Source organism: Tauraco erythrolophus, chromosome 25 (assembly GCF_009769465.1).
Source record: "Tauraco erythrolophus isolate bTauEry1 chromosome 25, bTauEry1.pri, whole genome shotgun sequence".
Classification (NCBI taxonomy): Eukaryota; Metazoa; Chordata; class Aves; order Musophagiformes; family Musophagidae; genus Tauraco; species Tauraco erythrolophus.
The window spans coordinates 4,143,286-4,151,804 of record NC_141489.1 but is presented as its reverse complement, the minus strand read 5'-3'; positions in this window follow the sequence as shown (position 1 = coordinate 4,151,804).

The following is an 8,519-nucleotide window of genomic DNA, read 5'->3' as shown; positions in this document are numbered from 1 at the left end:
CGCACGGGGCTGCGGGGACACCCAGTGGCCACCCTTCAAAGCAGCATTTTGGGACCACAGAAGGTGCCGGAAAAACTGTTTGCCTGGTTCTCCAACACCCCCACGCACCCGCTGGGCCGTGGGGTGCCCCCAGTCCATGCAGCGGGTCCCGGCACCTGGGGCAGCACTCAGTGCCCCCAGCTGCACTGCGCGGGGGCTCAGGGTGGGCATTAACAGCACCCAGTAGGGTGCTGGGATTGGGTTCAGCTGGGTTTGGCCCCAGGAGGAGCATTTCAGCTGCAGGGTCGGCCAAGGGGAAGGGAAAGAGGTGCCCAAGGCAGAGCCTGGATGCAACGCAGAGGAGAAGGATGAGACCCACCCCCAGGCTGGGTGGGGAGGGATTTTGGAGTGTGGGGGTTTCAGTCGATCCCTCTGCACTTGCCCTGAAGCAGCACTTGGGTTGGTTACCCACTTGGAGATGCTGTAGAGCTTATGGTACCACAGGGATGCAGTGCTAGCCCAGGGTCCAGGGCAGCCATCCCTGCTCCAGCGCATCCAGCCTGGGACACATCCAGCCTGCGCAGGGGCTGGTCCTGCTCAGGGCAGCCGCAGGGCCCAGCAGGCAGCAGCTGGAGGGATGGAGGCACAGTGGTGCTCAAGCCCTGGATGTTGTCCCCCATCCCTGTGCCTTAGAGACCCCATTGGACCCCGCTGGACCCTGTCCCAGCTCAACACTTGCTGGTGGTGAGGAGCTGAGCCCAGGAATGCCACCGGAGCCACCAGGTACTCTGTGACATCAAGCAGAACAGGGAGAGAGAGGTGACAGCAGACAGCGAGCTTGGGGACTGCCCTGCACTGCCTGGGTGCACCCGAGGCCACCAGGCAGTGGCTCAGAGGGTGAATCAGCTGGAAGGCACTGGAGCAGGGTGGTGGGACGCAGGGTGCTGGGGTGGTCCCTGCTCTGCAGCACCCTCTTGCTAGGCAGCATCTAGCACTGAAGTCACCTTCTGCCCTGTTGTGGACACAGAGCCCCCGTCACTTCCTTCCCAGCCGTGGAAGTGCCCTTGGCCATGGCCCCACTGGGTGTGAGACTCCCAGGTGTCAGTGGGGCCCCACAGGTGCCCCTGTTCACAGCAGGGCTGGGATGAGGAAGGGATGGACCCCAGCAAGCCGTCAAAACCCTGTGGCCACCGAGTTCAGCAGAGAGTCAGGACACATCTGCCTGCTCCTGAGCCCCATCAGCCCCAGGAGGGTGTCCTCGTCCAGTAGGATCTCCACATCCAGCAGGAATGCCAAGTCCAGCAAGAAGTCCACTTCCAGCAAGACCTCCATGTGAGTGAGGGGAGGCCTCCTTGGATGGGAGGAACCCACATTTGCCATGTTTCGGGGTTCCTCATGTTCTTGGCTTGTCCTCAAGGCAGAAAAGCTGCAGCACGGGAAGGGGAGGGTTATGGAGGATGGTGCCAACATTGATGGGGGCCTGACTCGTCCTGCATGATACTGATGGCCAAGACGTATGCACCCAGGCAGGTGGTGTGCAGGAAGGACGTGCTGAAGGCAGTAAAGCAATGCAGGTGAGGGTGGGCAGTGCTGGCCCCTGCACACATTCACACAAGTTCCTTCGGAAGCATGCCCGACCCCAAAACTACGTGCCCGTCACTCATGCACGCAACCCACATCCCCAGGGATGCAGCTGGGTTATGCCAGGAGCTGCATGTCCATATATTCTCCTGGGAAGCCCAGGCAAGCATTTGGCCTGGAGATGGATTTGGTTACTGCTGAGCACCCTGGTGTGGCCCAGCCTGGGGCAACCTCCTGCACAGAAGCTGAGGGCCCTCCAGAGATGGAGGACTGGACCCTCCTAGAGCCTCCTGGGGCAGGAGACAGAGGTGGTGGTTGCTTACAGCTCCCTGGAAGAAGCCATTTGCGAGCAGTAACTCCTCCAATCCTGCTGAACGTGCGAATTTGGGGCTGCGTTGAGGCTGTTGATGTCAGGAACCACTAGATGGTGATGTCCTTACACGCTCCGTCAGATGCTTCCCACCTCTCGGTGCTGCTTTCTGATCATCTCCCACTGCGAACAGGGAGCCTCAGGGAAATTTTCCCATAGAGGTTTCCAGAGAGTGGAGACGCTTCGGGCTGGGGTGGTTTTTAATGCTACTTTTATCCCTGAAAGCTTCTTGGAGCCCATTAATACATCAGCTTCTTTCGTAAACCGCTGTCTGTTAGTAAAGCCAAGAATGAGCAAAGAGCTTCCTGATGTAGCTAGGAGATGATTTCAGGTGCGTTCTGCCTCATTCACGACCCAGAACTGTGTTTCCAGGTCTCTAGGAAACTTTCTGAAAAGAAACACATCTTCCCATTGCTTCTAGGGCAGCAGGTTGATGTTGGAGAGCTGAAGTGGAAATCCATCTAGCCCCAGTGGAAATCCACTTACCAGACCAGAATCACCAGGAGGCACTGGAGGATGTGGCTGTTGGTGGTGAGTATATCAGCACTTTGGGGTTGTTCAGGGTCTGGAGCATCTGCTGGGCACAAAGCTTAAGACTTGAGGAAGACAAGGAGAAAGAGCTGGAATTAAAAAAAGCCAAAATGCTGACCTTTCCCTGGGCACAAAATCACAGAATAATCCAAGTTGGAAGGGACCTCAGGAGGTCTCCTGTCCAACGTCCAGCTCAAAGCTAGGCCAGCTGTGAGATCAGACTGGGTTGCTCCGGGATTCAGCAATTATAGGATCTCAAAGGCTGTAAAGGAGTCAGGGTTAGCCTGGGATGAAAGAGTGCCGTGCTCTAGGAAAAGCCTGGACCTCCAGCCTGCATCTGGCCGAAAAGGCCCTGGTTTGGGAAGCAGTTTTGGGGTGAGATTCTCTAAAATCACCAAATCCTTTGTGGATATGAAAGTTCTCAGGTTTGTAAACTGCCATTTTGGTGAGAGGTTTAAAGCTCCAGCCAAGAGTCTCCCTGCAAAGTCTTGTATTTTGGGCTCTCCTTCCTCGAACATATTTCCCCATTGACTGAGCTCCATCTTCCCCCATACCCCAAGGGATGTGGTTGATATCCAGGACACAGATTCCAACGTGAGCACCGTGGAGGTCCCCTCATCCAGCAAGGAGCTGCAGGAAGCCCTAGGACACACCACAGGTGGGGACTGAGATTTCTCTCCTTGCCCTCTGCTTGTACAGGCTAACGTGAGACCCCACCTGGAATACTGCATTTAGCTCTGGAGACTCCAACACAAGAAGGACAATGGAGCTGCTGGAGTGAGTGCAGAGGAGGCCACGAAGATGATCCTAGGGCTGGAGCACCTCTGCTCTGGAGACAGGCTGAGAGAGTTGGGGCTGTTCAGCCTGGAGAAGAGAAGGCTCCGGGGACATCTTCCAGCACCTTCCAGTACCTAAAGGGGCTACAAGAGAGCTGGAGAGGGGCTTTGGACAAGGGGCAATGTATTTGAACTGAAAGAGGGGAGATTTTGATGGGATCTAGGGAAGAAATTCTTCCCTCTGAGGGTGGTGAGGCACTGGAACAGGTTGCCCAGAGAAGTTGAGGCTGCCCCATCCCTGGAAGTGTTCAAGGCCAGGTTGGATGAGGCTTTGGGCAACCTGGTGTAGTGGAAGGTGTCCCTGCCCATGGCAGGGGGTTGGAACTGGATGATCTTGAAGGTCCCTTCCAACCCAAACCATTCTGTGATTCTATGGCTCCCGCAGGCAGCAGCCCAGCAACGGCAGCATGGTGGGGCTCCTGCGTCTCCGCAGCTCGTGCTTGGCCCGTGGCTGGCGTGGGATACGCCGTGCACTCAGCAGAGGTTGAGTTCTCTCCATTTCTCCCCTCCCTTTAATCTCGTGTTGAATTTTTGCATTATCTGGCACAGGAGGCAGAGCGTGAACTCCATGTGTCTCGGCAAGATACAAATGCCACCCCTCTGCGCATCAAAGGAGAACAGGGCTGTGTCTGGAGCGTGTAACACACGGTGCAGCGTGGAGGGAGGTGACGGGTGAGGAAGGGCCATGGAAAGGGAATTTAATCTTTCTTGGCCTCAGCATCCCACCCTGCCTGGGGGGGAGGGAGTTTCGTTGCATTATTGTGGCTACAGTCTTTCAGATCCTGAGATGAAAAGGGTAGGTGAAAGGCAAAGGAGTCTCTATTATTATTATTATTAATAACAACTTTTTTTTTTTTGCCAGGTCTCTCTGTGCTGACTGCCAGCTTGCAGAGGAGGTTTCCAACACTTTCTTGTTACAGAGGACACAGCTGCTCTGAATAATCCGGGCTCTGACCTGGCCATGGTGGAGAAACGTGGAGGAAAGTCTCCAGTGGTGAGGGACTCGATTGCTCCTCCAGTAGGAAAATCCTCCTGCCCTGTCTCAGCAGGGTCTAGCACATCAGTTTTTGTGCCCCCATTGCCACAAAGGCCTTGTGCTATGAGGGGAGTTTGTGCCCAGTGAAGCCAGTCTGGATTCCCAACAGTGTAGAGAAGCAAGCTCCAGCACTTTTGCTTTCAACTTCTCTTTTTCCAGTGCCTGACCCTGCCCAAGGACTCCATCCTGCCTCCATCTGGAAGGAAGAAAGCCCTAATCATCATCTTGGGGAAGCCCCCAGCTTGTGCAGCCGCTGCCACTGAGCCCAGCACGTCCCCTCCACGCTCCGGTGGCTGTTATTTCCGCTGATGCTGAGCTCTGCTCTCCCTCCGCAGCTGACAGGCAGGTGAATCCGAGTGAATCCATGAAGGCAGTGAGGATGGTCCAGCAGTCACCCCTGCGGGAAGGTGACCGAGATCTCCACAACGCAAGTTGCTGCTAGATGACAGCAAACAGGATTAGACAAGAGTCCTTCAGAAGAAAACTCCGGGCCACCTGTCTTCATGAAGTGCACATCTGCTGGTAGTGCAGCTGTGCAGGGAGAGACAGACACACACCAGCAGCTGCAGGAGCTTTCCAGAACTTCACTGCAGGGCTCCCTGCAGCCATGTGCAGACTCACCGACAGCAGACGGGCGACACAAATTCCCATATTCACTGCCTTCCTTAACGCGTGCGGTGACACACGGCAGGCACAGCACTCGGGTTGTGCAGCCAAACTCCTAAGTACAGCATGCCAAGAGAAACCGTGTGAAGCTCCAACTTCTCATTGAGGATTCAAACACGCTGTCCCCAGTCCAACTTTCTAACTGGACACATTTCCCACCAGAAACGCTAATATTGCTCAGGGCCATCAGTGATTAACACACCAAACGTGAAGCTGCTGGAAAAATCAAAGCACAATGCTGCTTGTCTTCCACCTGCTAATCCAGAACCTGGTTTGGCTGATGGACGTGAGGCCACGCAATTGTGATTGTGGCACGCCAGCCTGCCACCCCTGCAGCGCTGTGACCCAGCACAAAGGTCCCGTGGCATGGGTGGCTAAAGACCCCGGCTCACAATGTGCACAACACAACACAATGGCCCCAAGACTAGATTTCTGGAAATGTTTAATGTCTGGTTGGACATCCAGAAGCACCTGCACAGCTCAGACACCGGCTCTGCTGTGTCCAGTTTTGGGCTCCTCACTTCAAGAAGGACGTTGAGGTGCTGGAGTGGGTTCAGAGAAGAGCAACGGAACTAGTGAAGGGCTTAGAGAACTTGTCCTGTGAGGAGCGACTGAGGGAGCTGGGACTGGTCAGTCTGGAGAAGAGGAGGCTCAGGGGGGACCTTATTGCTCTCTACAATTACCTGAAAGGGAGTTGTAGGGAGATGGGGGTCAGTCTTTCTCCCACGTTATGAATGACAGGACGAGAGGGAATGGCCTCAAGTTACGCCAGGGGAAATTTAGGTTGGATATCAGGAAAAATTTCTTTCCCGAGAGGGTTGTGAAGTATTGGAACAGGCTGCCCAGGGAGGTGGTGGAGTCCCCATCCCTGGAGGTGTTTAAAAACCGTGTGGCTTTGGTGTTGAGGAACATGATTTAGGGACCCTGACAGTGCAGGGTGAATGGGGGTCGATCTTGAGGGTCTCTTCCAACCAGACGATTCTATGATTCTACAAAGACACTGTTTAATGCCACCACGTGTCTATCACATGCCTTTGCAGTTTCAGATGTCCTCACGTACCCGGTCTTTCCAGACACGCGGGTGCTCAGCAGCCAGTGCTGAGCGGGGCCTTGGGCTGTGTGTCACGGGATAATGATGCCCTCTTTTGTCTTCTAGTTACTGCCAGCAGAAGCTTAGGGACTGCACTGGCTAAAAAGTCTGGATGGACGGTGACTTCCTCAAGTGTCGGAGAAAGAAGTCCCACAAAATTCGGGAAGAGCCAGTTTACCCTGTGCCTTCCTTTGTAAGCACTGCCCACGTCTCCGCCATGGACAAAAGGGAGCTGATGTGGAGCACCTCAAAGGTCGGGATTGTCACTGTCACTCCTGCTCTGTCTGAAAGAGAAGTCATGGAGCTATGAGGGTGACAACCCGACTGGGGCATTTGCCACAGTGCAGCGTGGAGGGAGGTGACGAGTGATGAAGGGCCATGGAAAGGGAATTTGAGGGAATTGTTCCCTCCTGACACATGGCCTTCTCCAAAGGTGGAGGATCAGTGCTTCTGGTACTGAGTTCAGCAAGGCTCAGGGTCAGCCCTGCTCTAACACGCCTTTCCTAAGGTAATTCCCAAGAGGATCACAGAAAATGGAGCTGGAGCAGACCTCGGGAGTCCATCAACTCAAAACTCTCCCAGGGCAAGAAACAAAATCAAACGTTTGCAGTGGGTTCTGCTCCGGGGGCTTGTACGGATGAAGGAATCACCCTCCAGCGAGGTGGGTGCCGTAAACAGCCCGTACACAGCATCCAGCAGTGGGTATGCCCTGGGATACCCCCACACCTACGGGCACCCCCACACCACGGATTGCTGCAGATGAAGCACCCCAACACTGCAGCCAAGGGGCTGGTGCATTTGTGGATCTACGTCTGCTAACGCTGGCCACGCTGCATGGCAGCTCCTGTGACTCGTGCTTCAGAGGAGTGAGGAATTCAGGACCAACCGAATCCTTCCCCGGCAAGAGGAGGCAAACCAAGAGGCAGCTGGCTGTTGGCCACGCAGTCAGTGAATCTGGTTCCTATTTTCCTTTGCAGCCCTCATGCCCAGGTACCCATCTTCCCACTCATTTCTGAACAAGATGTGATGACGCTGGCAAAGCCAAAAAAAAGCCTTGCAGAAGGTGGCGAAGCAGAGGAACAACCCAACTTAGTTTGAGAGCCACTTCTTCGTGAGAGAAAGCGAGTGCAGGAGGTGAGAGACAAGCGATGCTCCAGCTGTGTCACACTATCAAAGGAGGCATGGGGACAAGCCTGAAAACCCATGATTTGTTTCATTGGGCTCTCAAGAGAAAGCAGCGACGTTTCTCCGCCACCAACACCGAGTGCTTGAACACACATCATCGACAACGGGCAGCCTGGGCAGGACACAACCGCGGGCGAGTGCAAAACGCAGAGGGAAGATGTCACCTCTCGCTGCACGGGGACTGCACTTAGGGCAGAACTGTGTGACTGGTCGCTCACACAACCCATACATTAAGGACAAGAACAACACAAGAAGGACATGGAGCTGTTGGAGCGGGTCCAGAGGAGGCCACAAAGATGATCCAAGGGCTGGAGCACCTCTGCTATGGAGACAGGCTGAGAGAGTTGGGGCTGTTCAGCCTGGAGAATAGAAGGCTCCAGGGAGACCTTCCAGCGCCTTCCAGTGCCTAAAGGGGCTACAGGAAAGCTGGAGAGGGGCTTTGGACAAGGGTGTGTAGTGACAGAACACAGGGCAATGGCTTTAAACTGAAAGAGGGCAGATTTCGATGGGATCTAAGGAAGAAATTCTTCCCTCTGAGGGTGCTGAGGCACTGGCACAGGTTGCTCAGAGAAGCTGAGGCTGCCCCATCCCTGGAAGTGTTCAAGGCCAGGTTGGATGGGGCTTTGGGCAACCTGGTGTAGTGGAAGGTGTCCCTGCCCATGGCAGGGGAGTTGGAACTGGATGATCTCGGAGGTCCCTTCCAACCCAAACCATTCCACGATTCTATCGTTCTATGATTAACTGTCTGTGGATGCTTTAACCAGACGTGGCCATTAACGAGCAATTTTGCCGTAAGCGCACGGGAAGATGAACCCAGAGGTGTAATAACAGCTTATTTGTCGTTAATTGTCAGCACGAACCGGTTATAACCGATGGTTACCGCGCCGTAACGCACCGCCGGCTCTGCCCGGGCCGCGGCCCTCACGGCCCCCACAGGCGGAGGCCGCGCCCGGAGGGTGCCGGGGGGCGGTGAGCGCCGGACAGCGGTGGCCGGTCGGGCCCGGCCCCCCCCGCGCTGGGCGGAATGCGAAATAACAGCCGGGAAAAGCGTTTTCATCGCCGCGGCGGGGCCCACCTCAGGGGAGACCCTGAGGGAGCGGCCGCCCCTTCCCGCCGCGCCGCGCGCTTCCCGCCGCCGCCCCCACGTGACGGCACGGCCTCCACGTGACCCCCGCCGCCTCGCCAGTCCTCTGTCGGGTCGGGCGGCGGCGCGGTGTTTCCGGTTCCGGCGGCCATCGGCTCATC